General features: G+C 39.4%; 1 pseudogene; it reads right to left on the bottom strand.

Annotated features, from left to right (window-relative positions):
- The window catches only part of LOC122023069, a 115,211-nt pseudogene that overhangs the window by 26,362 nt on the left and 72,779 nt on the right, over positions 1–16,070 (bottom strand).

The raw sequence follows: 16,070 nt of genomic DNA, 5'->3' as shown, positions 1-16,070 counted from the left end.
TTATGCTTTATGCCTTGAAGTTTTAGTTATGATATATGGTTTTTGTGAGTAGGAAAGGATCTTACTGAGCCTTGAGTGCTCACAGCTTACTTTCCTTGTACCACAGATAAGGGCAAAGAATGGATGTACTAAGGGAGCTGCAGGAGGGGGCAAGAAGGACGTGTGTAGTAGTGACTCGGCTAAAGAGAAAGACCTGCTCTTAGTTAATAAGAATTATGTTTATGTCGTTCTTTTATGACTCCATGACATTTCATCATGCTCTTTGGTATTATGGTTTAAATTTATGTTAAGCATGTTATGTGATTCATATAATAGGTAGTTAGTGATGATGATTTGAAAAGTAAAGAAAAAAAAAAGTTTTAAAGAAAATGAAAATATACTATAGATAAGACTTCCGCTGTTTTAAGGAGAAAAGATAAGTAACCCCCGTCAGCTTGAGCAGGAAGGGGCGGGGCGTTACAGAGGCACGACCGTGTGAGGTTCACGCGGCCTGCCTCACTTCCCTCTCAGCACAACTCACACGGCCGTGTGTGAGACACGACCGTGGCACACCCAGCATCTACTATCTTTGCATGGTCGTGTAGATCTACACGACCATGTCATTCTTCTCTTCTGGAAACCTTACATGGCCGTGTGGTTCACACGGCCATGTCATTTTCCTCCTATGGAAACCTTACACGACTGTGTAGATCTACACGACCATGTAAGTCTTCAACACTAGGATGCTAATATGACCGTGTACTACACACGGCCTGCTCCTGCTGGCTCCATATCTTGACACGGCCGTGTGAGGTTCACACGGCCGTGGCAACTTCCTTCTCTGTTTCAGCTACATGGCTAGAAATCTTCACACGGGCAGGGCAACCTCCCATGGCAGGGCCGTGTGAGGTTCAGGAATGATGCCTTCCTCCTTTGTTTTGCTTACAGATTTGGCCTTGAACATGAAATCATCACCAAATTCGACTCCTATGTACAAAAATTACACAAAACAAGATCTCCGAATAAAAAGAGTAAATATGCTAAAAGGAAAGCTAGAAGAACAAAAATACGTAGACAAAGCATGTACAAAGTATGCGAATGTGCGTCAAAACATGCTAACAAGTGTATACAATCTACGCACATCAGTCCTTGCCGTCGACGGTGTAGCCTAAGGACACGCAAGTTCCAAGAATCTCCTTGACTGTGCCGGAGAGGTCCTTGGCCATGGACCTGGGGCCATCACCCTGGTGATCTCAATAACATCGTCCAGTGAGATATTTCCGTTATGCTTGATGTTCTTGGTCTTCTTGCAGTCGTGCTCGGGCTCCTTGAGGGCCTTGATGACGAGGGCCGCGGCGGAGGGATGACGGTGACTTTGGCCTGGCTATTCTAGATGGTGAGCTTCACGGTGACTTGAAGGCCTTTCCAATCTTTAGACGTCTCCTTGGCTATGTCCTCTCTGATCTTCTTCGGGGAGAGACCCAAAGGGCCTTTCTTCGACGCGAGAGAGCTGGCTGCCCCGACCTCACTGCAATCAAGAGGGAAAATTACATGTCGTGGAGAGGAGAGCAGGAGGAAGATCCAGCAGAGACGACATCCTTTCCTGTTGCGCAGTCAACAGGATGAAGAGATTGTATGAGGAGAGGCGGGGGGGGGGGGGGGGGAGGGCTTAGGGTTCGGGAACATGAAAGGGAAAACAAGGCTCCGAAAAGATTTGAGGAGAGGGGGGAAAGAAAAACACCGAGAGGGAAAATAATGAAATGAATACAGTCAAAGACAATGGGTTTATGAAAATTGTTGTCGTAGCCCCTAAAAAAGTGCTTAAAGACAATAATTTTAGATAACCGTTGTAAAATGCGTTGTTGATTTAAAAAAAAGTTGCTCAACGATAAGGGTTTTCACAAAACTGTTATCTTTTGTATTTTATGGGAGCTTAAAGACAACAGTTTTATCCAAAACCGTTGTCTTTTATCAAATTTACAACAGTTTCATCTAAAACTGTTGTCTTTGTGGTGTTGTCGTTTAACATTTTTGTTGTAGTGTGTTCAATGTAGGTTGATTAAATTCTAAGTTTTTGGTATCCATAGGATTATGCTGTTGCTGAAGTTGTGGAATCCGATCTTTATTCATACACTCAGGACCTTGGTTCAAGATGAGCGTCTCGACATTAGATTTTGGTTGATATGATCTTCTTTTTGAGGCAGGTATCTCTTGACTTATCTTTTATGATATTGTCACTTTGATATGCATAGTAATTTATAGCTAGTAGCAATGATCATGCTTAGATTTGCCCTGGGTATGCCACTATTTGATACCTATAGTATGTTCTGTTTGTTGTCTGTTATGTATCCATGTTTATATCTCTTGACTATTGCCATGTGTATATTAGTTCCTAAAGTAAGTGACATACTAGGCTTCACTAAGTATAGGACTAGTTTTCTGGATTTTATTATATGTCATGTGTACTTAGATCTATGATACCTAGGTCATGGTATGATTTATTTTCCTGTTTGCTATATATTATGTGGAGGTGATTATGGTTAAGATTTACATGCTTAGTGTCATGCATCATCTTGCATGATTACATGCTGTGCGATTGTCGGCTCCATTATTGTTGAGCACATTGCCAATACATGACCTGCGCACACATAACCACTCATGAGTTAGTGGTAGTTCAGGTAAGGTGTGTGTTGTAATTTGCTCTGTTAGGGCTCCGCTGGTCCACTCATAGGTAACGATGACTGCAGCGTGTAACGGGCAGAGATCCCTCCTCTGGCATGACTCAGGGAGATGAGAGCATTGAGCTCCCCCACTCTGTTTGGAGTAGGAGGATAGGTGTACTCCGATAGCATCCTGTCCACTTGGTCACTCAGGAGCAATGATGGCATAGTGCATAGTTGTCATAGCCCTACACACTCGGTCTCACCATCGCGTGTGAGATGGCTGACTGGTGTCAGGGGTGACACATGTCATTTTTGCATCATATGCATTGATTACATTTATGGTTTGTGATTGCTGCACTTTGTTTGTTGCATTTTGGTGGTTGCATATGATTGACATGCATACAGGAGACATGAGGTATTTGGTCTGACGATCGTATGCTCTGAATAGGAGGCCCTGGTGAGTACAGTTTCTTCAACCTTTGCAGTCTGCATTTCTTACTTTGTTTAGGAAACTATACTACATGATTATTTCTGTTAGTTATATCTTACTAGGCATGACATCTTGATATCCATTGAGTTCTTTGAACTCACACCATTGAGCTATTTCTATTTCAGGTAGCAGGTAGATTTTTGGAGTCGCTTCGAGTATCCTGTCTGCCGGTTCCCATGTCACATCCGAAGACCGCTTCGAGTTTCGTTTACGCTTTTCGTGTATTTGGTATTTAGTGTTGTTATTGTGTTTTATGTTGTTGTGGTTGTTGTGTAAAGCCTAGCCGCTAGCAGTTGTTGTTTTTAGTTTGTATGATTTTTCTTTATCATTTTTCCACTATGTTGGTTTTTAGTATAGCCGAGTGGGATGTTAAATATATATATAACTGCGTGGTTGTGTTTATTTTGTTCCAGATGAGTGGGCTGATGATATAAACTGCATGGTTGTGTATATATTCCAATCGTGTGTGGCTGATGTATATTTTGTATGTAGTAATGCTTCAGATTGTCACCCGTAGAGGGGAGATGCTGCCGAAATTTCTTCTGGCAGAGACTACCTGGGGCGTGACAGATTTACTTCATGAAGTACATCAATTTGGATTAGTGATATATCCGGGTGGTACACAATGTATAGAGGCTTGAAGCATTCCTATTGGTGGAATGACATAAAGAGAGATAATGCCAATTTTGTAACTTGATGTCAAGTATGTCAGCAAGTGGAGGCTAAACATCAAATACCAACAAGATTTTTTCAGTAGATTCAAATATTGAAATATAAATGGGAGCATGTTATGATGAACTTTGTCCTATGATTAGCTAGGACACGGAGAGGATATGATGCAATTTGGGTAATTGTTGATTGGCTGATTAAATTTGCTCACTTTCTACTGATTCATAAGACAGATTCTTTAAATCAATTGGCAGAGTTATTCTGCAGAGGGATCGCCAAACTTTATAGTATACCTATGAGTATCATATCAGATAGAGATTCATGATTCATATCATAGTTCTGGCAGATGGTTACAGTTGTAACACTCATGAAATCTAGTAGTTATATATATGTGAGTATCCTTTTTTTGTAGAATAAAAAGGGAGATAGAACCAAAAAGATATAAAAAGAAAAGAGGTGAGGTCAAGGATTGAACCTTGAACCTTTTAATTAAATGACAAACTTTAGGAGTTATGGAATGACCAATAGGCCATCATGAATTATTGTTGAATGGGGGATGGAAATTTTAGATAAAGTAAGAGTATCGTTAAGAGAAGGAAACAAGAAAATATCAAGTAGCTTTCTTCCTCCTTCACTTGATTAAGAAAAGAACAAGCAAAAGACAAATTCTCTTTCCCTTCTTTCTTCCTTTCACTTTCGTGAGGATGAAGGAGGAGATGGGATTAGAAGAATTAAGGGGATGAATGGGGACATGTTCCTCATTAGGGAAAAATATAAATGAGTTAAGGAGAAAGGGAAGGCAAAGTTTATCTTTGCTTCTTCCTCCCACTTAGCATAAGGAGGAAAGAAAGAAAGGGATTTCATTTTTATTCCTTCTTTTCCTCTTCCTCACCATTGCCGAAACCTAAAGCTCTCCCTCTCCTAATTCCGAAATCCACCTAAGGTTTTTCTTCCTAAGAATACTAATCCACAAGAAGAAGAGAAGCCTTCAAGATCTACCCCTTCCAAGCAAGAGAAGAAAAAGGGAGTGCTAGAAGGAGAAGCTCTCTTCTTCATCCTCACAAGGGTACCATTTTCTTTAGGAACCACAAGCGAAAGGATGTGAGTATTCCCTCACCTGTGGTACAAGTAGCTCATGGTTTTCCATAAATTTAAAGGGCTTAAAAACCTAGGAAGGTTCTTGCAACTTTCGGCCATGACAAGTTTAAAAGTCTAGGAAAGTTTAAACTCAAATCTAACATGTTTATGATCTTTCTTATGACATGATATGAATATTTCCTTGGTGTTTCATGCTTGTATGTTACTTAGAATTAGATGAACCCCACCTTAGGGTTTCGGCCATGAGGAGACTAAATGCCTAGGAAAGCTTAAACTCAAATCTAACATGTTTATGATCTTTCTTATGACATGATATGAATATTTCCTTGGTGTTTCATGCTTGTATGTTACTTAGAATTAGATGAACCCCACCTTAGGGTTTCGTCCATGAGGATACTAAATGCCTAGGAAAGCTTAAACTCAAATCTAACATGTTATGATCTTTCTTATGACATGATATGAATGTTTCCTTGGTGTTTCATGCTTGTATGTTACTTAGAATTAGATGAACCCCACCTTAGGGTTTCGGCCATGAGAAGTTTAAAAGCCTAGGGAAACTTAAACACAAATCAAACTTACTTATGATCTTCCTCATGATATGGTATGAAGATAACTTGATGTACTTATGATTTCATGTTGGTTAGAACTAGGTACTCATGCTTTGAACTTTCAGCCAAGATAGGATTAAAAAGGGCTAGGAAAGCTTAAACTCAACCCTAACATGCTCATGTTTTTCCCTATGATATGATATGAAGTTAACATGATATTCTTATGCTTGTCTTTGGTTTAGAACTTAGTTTCACACTTCATAACTTTCGGCCACATCATGATTTGTAGATATGAAATGATATGCTCATGATGTTCCTTATGATAAATGATATGAAATTGGTTTAGGGTTCACATGTTTATATGCTATTTGTAACCTAGGTTTAGGCTTTGCATGTTTCGGCCACAACATGATTTGTAGACCTCGGAAGCTTAGAACCTTAACTAAATATGCTCATGATGTTCCTTATGATAAATGATATGAAATTGGTTTAGGGTTCACATGTTTATATGCTATTTGTAACCTAGGTTTAGGCTTTGCATGTTTCGGCCACAACATGATTTGTAGACCTAGGAAGCTTAGAACCTTAACTAAATATGCTCATGATGTTCCTTATGATAAATGATATGAAATTGGTTTAGGGTTCACATGTTTATATGCTATTTGTAACCTAGGTTTAGGCTTTGCATGTTTCGGCCACAACATGATTTTTAGACCTAGGAAGCTTAGAACCTAAACTAAATATGCTCATAATGTTCCTTTATGATAAATGTCATGAAATTGGTTTAGGGTTCATATGCTTGTATGTTGCTTTCAACCTAGGTGATCCCTTGCATGTTTCGGCCACCTATGATAGGTTGATGATTGAGACCCAATTATGACTCTTTATGTGCTTCACATGACATGATATGAATTAGGAGATGTTAACTTATGTTCCATGCATGATTATGTTCCCATGATATGATATATGCTCATTTATGTATGCTTATGAATCATGCATTTAAAATGTCTCCTATGATGTACTATATGCTCAAGTATATATGCTTATGAAATGACAAGTAAAGGCCTAAGAGTTGCTTCCCTATTTGTTGGGACTAAGAGTACTATTTATGATATGCTAAGTGAAAGGCCTAAGAGTTGCTTCCCTATCAAATGGGACTAAGAGCACTCTTCATGCTAAGTTAAGTTATGAATGACATGAACATGATGAATTATGAATGACATGAACATTATATGCTATGAATGACACGAACATGATATACTATGATTATATGACATGTTATTTTACTTTTTATGGCTTGTACCAAGGGTGGGCTTCATAAGCGCCCCTAGGCCGACAGACTATGAACGGGTCTAGTAAAAAGGGATGAGCTCCTTAGTACGCCCCTAGGTCGACGGTCGTAGTACGGACCTAGTTCCCTAGTAGGTTTGGGGCTAGCTACCCTGTCCTAGGGATTGCGCGCATTTATGTATGTATGTGGTACAAGACGGGCCCTCATGATGATATTATATTCAAGTATTATATGATATGTTTTTTTTTAAAAGCATCTTGCACATGATATTACCCATGTTTTAAAGGACATCTTGCATATATGTTTATGATATGATATGATGTTTCTCCTTATGCTCTGATATGATGTTCTTTATGCTATGATATGATATGTCATGATGCTTATTTTACGTTATGATATGATATGACATGATGCTTTCAATTATGTTATGATATGATATGACATGATATTCCTTTTATGTTATGATATGATATGACATAATGTTCTTTTATGCTATGATATGGTATGATATGATGTTCTCTTTTATGCTATGTTAAAATGTGATATGATACTCTTGCATGATATGTTGTTTAGATGTTTTATGTGTCCATGCTATATGTTGTATGATTTTGCTATGACATGTGTTTTTTTTTGTGAGTAGGAATGAATCTCACTAAGCCTTGTGTGCTTATAGTTACTTTCCTTGTACCACAGATAAAGGTAAAGGATGGATAAACTAAAGGAGCCGCAGGAGGGGTAGGAGATGTGTGTGGTGGTGGCTTGGCTAAGAAAGAAAGACCTGCTTACGTTGATTTAGGATTGATATGAACTATGCTTAATTTATGTTGATGACTTGCATGATCACCTTACTTATGCTTATGTTAGAAATGGATATTATGACTCTTTATGTTCATAACTATGCTAAGCATGCTCGTATAATTAGTTGTGATTTAAATGAAAGTAAAAAAAAAAATGAGTACTTCCACTGTTTTTGAAATTCATGTACGTATGTTATATATTTAGAAAGTAACCCCGCCTCCACTAGCAGGAGGGGCGGGCGTTACAGGTTGGTATCAGAGCAAGGTTAGCCTTCCCGCTACACACACACCAAGCCTCCATCCTGCCGCTCCAAGTAAGACTTTCTATACTTACTCTATGTTATTTATGCTTGATAAGAAATGTTTTAGTGTCCATAAACCTAAGTATGACTAATATGGATTTCCTTTATGTATGATAAGCGACATTTAATATGCACAAATATAAGTAGGGATGACTCTAGACTTATGTTAGCCTTATTGTTATTTATGAAAATAGATATGGCAAGAAGACGCGGTAACAGGGCCGATGAGACAGTGAGCCCACCAGATCTGACCCAGGTAGTCACAGATCTCCAGCGTCAGATCATGGAACAACAACAAGTAATCACTGCTCTAATGAATCAACATGGAAATCAGAATGCAGTGCCCGTCATACCAATAGCTGCACCAGTACCCCAGTAGCCCCTGCCCTAGTGGTCCGACAGGAGACCTACTTAATACAGTGGCTAAGGCTGAAGCCGGAGAACTTCTCGGGTACTTGAGAGCCATGGGACGCCCAGGCCTGGTTCAAGACAGTGGAAAGTATAGTGGAATTGCTGGACTGGCCCATATCGAAAAAGATCAAATGCGTGTTATTCTGTTTTTCCGGAGACGCAAGAATGTGGTGGGAAAGAGTTAAGGCTAAAAGACAAATTAATCTGATGAATTGGACGAACTTCGAGACAGAGTTCTTCGAAGAATTCTTCCATATGCAAGTGACGAACCAGCATTACGACGAGTTCACCAAGTTTCGGCAAGGTGACTTATCAGTAAACGAAGCAGTGAAGCGCTTCAATCGTCTTGCACGCCTCTGCCCAGAGTTAGTCAGCACGGAAACAGAAAGGGTTAGACTGATGTTGAAGATGCTCCGACCTGAGATAGCACTGAATGTGGCCGGCAGAATTAATAGACCGCAGACTACAGAAGAACTGGTCAGCAGTGCCCTGATCACCGAGTATTATTAGAAGGCGATGAATGAGAATAAGAATCAGGCACAGACGGAAGGACAGAAATCTCAGGGTACCAAAATGAGCTGGAAAGGAAACTCTAATGGAAAAAGGAAACAATGGAATAGCACTAAAGGAGGACCAGCAAATAAGCAATCTAAGTACCCTCAGTGTACCATTTGTGAGAATCAGCATTCCGGAGTATGCCACAAGGGTACGAGGAAGTGTTACAGCTGCAGACGGGAAGGACATATAGCCAGAGACTTCCCTACCCAGTCCCAGACACCATCTCAGCAGAATAACCAGAGCAAGAGTACCCCCTCACAGCTACACCTGATACAGGCTGCCATTGAAGGAACTCCGATTAGCCAAGGGAGATTGGAAGCCCCGCTAGCTATGACGAACGCCAGGGTTTTCTCTCTTACCAAAGATGATGTGGCGAGTGCCTCTACAGTTGTCACAAGTCAGCTGCCTATTTTCAGTAAATATGCTAATGTGTTATTTGATACTAGGGCGACACACTCGTTTGTCTCTACACCCTTTATGAAGAAGTTAGAGATACCACCATAAGCTTTAAATGGCAAATTCTTAACAACCCTACCCTCGGGAGAAGTAATGCCATCTACTCATATGTTGCGAGCCACACCTATCAGAATCACAAATAGAGAACTCTACTGTGACTTGATAGTGCTTGACATGCAAGATTATGACAGTATATTGGGCATGAATTTCCTGAGCAAGTACGGCGCTTCAATCGAGTGCCGTTAAAGAAAAGTGATTTTCTGACCTGAAGCTGAACCAATATTTGAGTTCATTGGAGAACTCAGAGAAAATTGGTGCTACGGGGCTGAAGATGTGACTGAACAACTCTCGAACCTGACTATAGCACCGACGCTATTCGATGGCGTATTGGAGAAGCAAACTCGTGACCTAAGCATCCAGCGGATAAAGCAAGAAGTATTAGAGGGAAAGAATGACGGATTCCACATTGCTGACAGAGGAATATTATACCTCAAGGATCGTTTATGTGTTCCCGATGACCCGGAATTGCGAAGGAAGATACTAGAAGAAGCTCACTCAACGCCCTATGCAATGCATTCGAGATCCACCAAAATGTACCAAGATTTGAAAAAGAAATTCTGGTGGTTCGGTATGAAAAGAGAGGTGGCTCAGTACGTCAGTACCTGCCTGACCTGTCAGAGGGTTAAAGTAGAACACCAGAGGCCTGGAGGATTACTGCAGCCTGTCCAAATTCCAGAATGGAAATGGGAAGATATCTCTATGGACTTTATTTCAGGATTACCCAAGACAACAAACGGCTATGACGCTATATGGGTAATCGTGGATAGATTAACCAAATCCGCCCATTTTCTAGCAATTAGGATGACTTATTCAATTGAGCAACTGGATCAATTATATGTCAAGGAAATTATTAGACTACATGGGATTCTTAAGACCATCATTTCAGACAGAGATGGTCGCTTTGTTTCACACTTTTGGGAATATGTTCAGAAGGCTCTTGGCACAAAACTACTATTCAGTAATGCTTTCCACCCTTAGACCGACGGACAAATAGAAAGGGTTAACCAAGTACTAGAAGATATGCTACGGGCTTGCACCTTAGATTTCAAGGGAAGCTGGTGCCGATACTTATGCTTAGCGGAATTCGCTTACAACAATAGTTACCAGGCTACTATTGGAATGGCGCCCTACAAGTGTTGGGTTTTTTGGGCCACGAAAACCGCATTTTCGCGTCGCGGAAACCCCGAATCACCCATGCCACTGGATCTTGTGCGAAGGATAGATTTCAAAATTTACATGTACGAGTTTCTACTTAGATCTACTTCTAGATCTACATGAAGAAAAGGTTATACCTTTGAAGCGCGCCCTTCGCGAATCCCGCTCGTCCAAGGTGCCGGATCTCTAGACCGTCAAGCGTACGGTCCTCTAGAAGTATCCACACGAACAATCCTTGATGGAGAAGACCAAACAAAGGTGTGCTAGCACCTTGTCTTGTTCGGCCAAGAGAGGAGGAAGGGAGAGGGAAAAACTCCAAGAGGAAGAAGATGTGAATGCACTTGAATGAGAAAAATGAATTCTCTTCACATTTAAAAGTGGCCGGCCACTTCCCAAGTGTAACCCCCAAATTTTGCATTAAGTGCAATTGATGTGAAGCCATTAAAGAGAATGGTTTTGTAACTTCCATGAGGTGACACCCATGATGATGTGGAATAACATCATTAGTCCGCATCAATGCCAACTCACCAATGAGGTGGCATAAAGTCAAGTCAAACTTGACTTTTATCTTCCTCTCAAGTCAAGTCAAACTTGACCAAATCTCTTCCATGGTTGATCTAATCTAACCATTTGATTCAAGCCAACTTAATATAATGAATCTAATTCATTAAATTAAGTTGATTTAATGAGTCATAATCTAAATTAGACTCATTGAATACATGAATCAACTTGAGTCCAACTCAAGTTAGCCCAATTAGGATTACTCTTAATCCAATTTGATTCATCAAATGAATCTAATCCTCTTGGTTCATCATATGAACCTAATCTCCATCTAATTGTCCTTAGTGTGTGACCCTATAGGTTCTTGTAACGTTGGCAATGCCCCTAAACTCATTTAGGAGCATAAGTAATGAGCGGTATCTAGCAACACATCATTACTACCCAATGTTACAAGAATGTTGAGATCCAACATCACCTTATGACTACTAATTGTGACTCCTCATAATATATGACAAGTGTCCTTCTATCCTAGACATCTAGATTGATCAATGTGAGGCATAGACCGTGTCATCCTCTGATCAAACTAAATCTTGAACTCCAAGTAGACTCACTAAATCAAATGAGCTCAATATCTCATATTGACTCATTTGGGCATGGCCATGCACTTCGTGGTCTCACTCTATCAAGAATACCGATGTCTCTCCCATCATATAGGAGGGATAGATCCCATCTATATCACTCACATCCCTCCGCAAAATTTGTTACATACCCAGTAATCGCCTTTATAGTCCACCCAGTTACGGGTGACGTTTGACGAAACCAAAGTATATAACTCCTTATGTAGGGAACCATGGTGACTTCAGGTCTAAGGACTAGTAGTCATACTAATAGCCACATGAGAAAGTATATGACAGTCATATAACGATCCATGATACTTTCTCATGGCGGGTCATTCAGTATACATTCTCTAATGCATACCCATGTGTCAACTTGATATCTCTATATCCATGACTTGTGAGATCAAGTCATCGAGTTGACCTACATGCTAGTCTTATTGCATTAACATTGTCCCTGAATGTTAATACTCGACTAGAAATGATTAAGAGTAGTGTTCTCTATATCATCTCACTATCGATTCAACCAATCGATTGATATAGGTAAGAACCTTCTACTCAAGGACGTTATTATACTTAGTTTATTTGGCACCAATACAAGTAAGTATAATAACCAAAAACCAAATGCCTTTATTTATATAAAATATGATACAACAAGTCCAAAATACAATCATCAAATGATTGGCTCTAGGGCTCTAGCTAACAACGAGGCCCTGTATGGGAGAAAATGTAGAACCCCTATATGCTGGTACGAAGGCGGTGAAAAGAAAGATATGAGATTCCAAACAAAGTTCATCGATAACACCACCCGTGCTATACCGAACATCCGCCAAAGAATAGAAACTGCTCAGAGTCGACAGAAGAATTACACGGATAAGCGACGAAGGCCATTGGAATTCAGTGTCGGAGACTTAGTATTTCTCAAGGTAGCTCCTATGAAAGGAGTAATGCGGTTTGGTAAGAAGGGAAAGCTAAACCCGCGCTATGTGGGGCCATATCAAGTTCTGAAAAGAATCGGCAAAGTAGCTTATGAAATAGTTCCGCCTCAGGAAATGTCAGCCATTCACAACGTGTTCCACGTTTCGATGCTAAAGAAACATATTCCGAGTACAGACCAAGTGATCGAACCACGGACAGTACAAGTGCAAGAGGACCTAACCTACGAGAGCCGACCGGTTCAGATATTGGATCGAGATGTCAAAAGGCTAAGGAACAAAGAAGTTCCCTTAGTAAAGGTCCTGTGGCAAAATCAACGGTTCGAAGAAGCCACTTGGGAACGAGAGGATGATATGAAACGGAAGTATCCGGAGCTATTTTAAGTTCGAGGATGAACTTTCTATGAGGTATGGGGTACTGTAACACCCACGAAATCTAGTAGTTATATATATGTGAGTATCCTTTTTTTTTTGTAGAATAAAAAGGGAGATAGAACCAAAAAGATATAAAAAGAAAAGAGGTGAGGTCAAGGATTGAACCTTGAACCTTTTAATTAAATGGCAAACTTTAGGAGTTATGGAATGACCAATAGGCCATCATGAATTATTGTTGAAAGGGGGATGGAAATTTTAGATAAAGTAAGAGTATGGTTAAGAGAAGGAAACAAGAAAATATCAAGTAGTTTTCTTCCTCCTTCTCTTGATTAAGAAAAGAACAAGCAAAAGACAAATTGTCTTTCCCTTCTTTCTTCCTTTCATTTTCATGAGGATGAAGGAGGAGATGGGATTAGAAGAATTAAGGGGATGAATGGGGACATGTTTCTCATTAGGAAAAAATATAAATGAGTTAAGGAGAAAGGGAAGGCAAAGTTTATCTTTGCTTCTTCCTCCCACTTAGCATAAGGAGGAAAGAAAGAAAGGGATTTCATTTTTCTTCCTTCTTTTCCTCTTCCTCACCATTGCCGAAACCTAAAGCTCTCCCTCTCCTAATTCCGAAATCCACCTAAGGTTTTTCTTCCTAAGAATACTAATCCACAAGAAGGAGCCTTCAAGATCTACCCCTTTCAAGCAAGAGAAGAAAAAGGGAGTGCTAGAAGGAGAAGCTCTCTTCTTCCTCCTCACAAGGGTACCATTTTCTTTAGGAACCACAAGAGAAAGAATGTGAGTATTCCCTCACCTGTGGTACAAGTAGCTCATGGTTTTCTATAAATTTAAAGGACTTAAAAACCTAGGAAGGTTCTTGCAACTTTCGGCCATGCCAAGTTTAAAAGTCTAGGAAAGTTTAAACTCAAATCTAACATGTTTATGATCTTTCTTATGACATGATATGAATATTTCCTTGGTGTTTCATGCTTGTATGTTACTTAGAATTAGATGAACCCCACCTTAGGGTTTCGGCCATGAGGAGACTAAATGCCTAGGAAAGCTTAAACTCAAATCTAACATGTTTATGATATTTCTTATGACATGATATGAATATTTCCTTGGTGTTTCATGCTTGTATGTTACTTAGAATTAGATGAACTCCACCTTAGGGTTTCGGCCATGAGGAGACTAAATGCCTAGGAAAGCTTAAACTCAAATCTAACATGTTTATGATCTTTCTTATGACATGATATGAATATTTCCTTGGTGTTTCATGCTTGTATGTTACTTAGAATTAGATGAACCCCACCTTAGGGTTTCGTCCATGAGGATACTAAATGCCTAGGAAAGCTTAAACTCAAATCTAACATGTTATGATCTTTCTTATGACATGATATGAATGTTTCCTTGGTGTTTCATGCTTGTATGTTACTTAGAATTAGATGAACCCCACCTTAGGGTTTCGACCATGACAAGTTTAAAAGCCTAGGAAAACTTAAACATAAATCCAACTTACTTATGATCTTCCTCATGATATGGTATGAAGATAACTTGATGTACTTATGATTTCATGTTGGTTAGAACTAGGTACTCATGCTTTGAACTTTCGGCCAAGATAGGATTAAAAAGGGCTAGGCTGTAACGCCCCCGCCCCTTCCTGCTCAAGCTAACGGGGGTTACTTATCTTTTTCTTCTTATCTTATCTTACTTACTATTAATCTTTTCTACTTAAAACAGCGGAAGTCTCATTTATAGTATTTTTTTTTTCTTTTTAAAACTTTTCTTTTACTTTTCAAATCATCATCACTAACTATCTATCATATAAAGTCACTTAGCATGCTTAACATAAATTTAAGCCATAATACTAATAAGCATGATGAAATGTCATGGAGTCATGAAATAACGACATAAGCATAATTCTTATTAAATAAAAGCAGGTCTTTCTCTTTTAGCCGAGCCACTACTACACACATCCTTCTTGCCCCTCCTGCTGCTCCCTTAGTACATCCATTCCTTGCCTTTATCTGTGGTACAAGGAAAGTAAGCTATGAGCACACAAGGCTCAGTAAGATCCTTCCTACTCACAAAAATCATAAAGCATAGCATATTCATAAGGCATAAAGCATAAAGACAACTTATAATATCATGAATAGGAGCATCATATCGTAACATAATCGTAAGGTATCATGGCATATCATAACAAAATCATAAAGTGCATCCTAGCATAACATATCATAATCATAAGTGTCATGGCATATCATGGCATAATCATAAAGTGCATCCTAGCATAACATAACATAATCATAAGTATCATGGCATATCATGACATAATCATAAAGTGCATCCTAGCATAATATAACATAATCATAAGTATCATGCATATCATGGCATAATCATAAAGTGCATCCTGGCATATCATAACATAGTCATAAGTATCATGCGAGATGACTTTCAAAAACATGTATCATGAAAAATATATGCAACATGTCTTTTGAAAACTTATTACATACATACTTAAACATAATCTCAACATGATTAGGGCCCCGACTTGTACCATATACATAAATGTGCGCGTCCTATGTAGGTCCAAGGTAGCAAGTCTTGAACCCTACAAGGCATACATACTAGGCCCGTTTCTTAGTCCATCGACCTAGGGGCACTTAGGAGCCCATCCCTAACGAGGCCAGTTTCTTAGTCCATCGACCCCGGGGCGCTTATGGAGCTCACCCTTGGTACAAGCCAATAAAGTAAAGTAGCATGTCATACATATCATGGTTGTTATTATTTCATGCATATCATATTTCTTAACGTATCATATCACACAAAATTTGGGCACACAGCTCATCATAATAGCATGCATAATTTGGGCACACAGCACATCATAAATACATGCATAGTTTGGGCACACAGCTCATCATAAATAGCATGCAAATTTGGGCACATAGCACATCATAAGAGTTATCAACATGCATAGATCATAAGCATACATACATAATCATAGAAGCATAGCAAGTTCTTATCATATCATGAAACATTGCATGTGAAACATATGGGAATCATATTTAGGTCTCTAACCCTAATATCATAAAGTGGCCGAAACCTATGGTTGTGACTTAGGTTAAAAACCAACATACAAGCATGTGAACCCTAAACCAATATCATATCATGTATCACAAG

The sequence above is a fragment of the Zingiber officinale genome, chromosome 9B (genome assembly GCF_018446385.1).
Source record: "Zingiber officinale cultivar Zhangliang chromosome 9B, Zo_v1.1, whole genome shotgun sequence".
Lineage (NCBI taxonomy): Eukaryota > Viridiplantae > Streptophyta > Magnoliopsida > Zingiberales > Zingiberaceae > Zingiber > Zingiber officinale.
The sequence above is the reverse complement of the archived record's forward strand: the minus strand, read 5'-3'. Positions and strand labels throughout refer to the sequence as shown.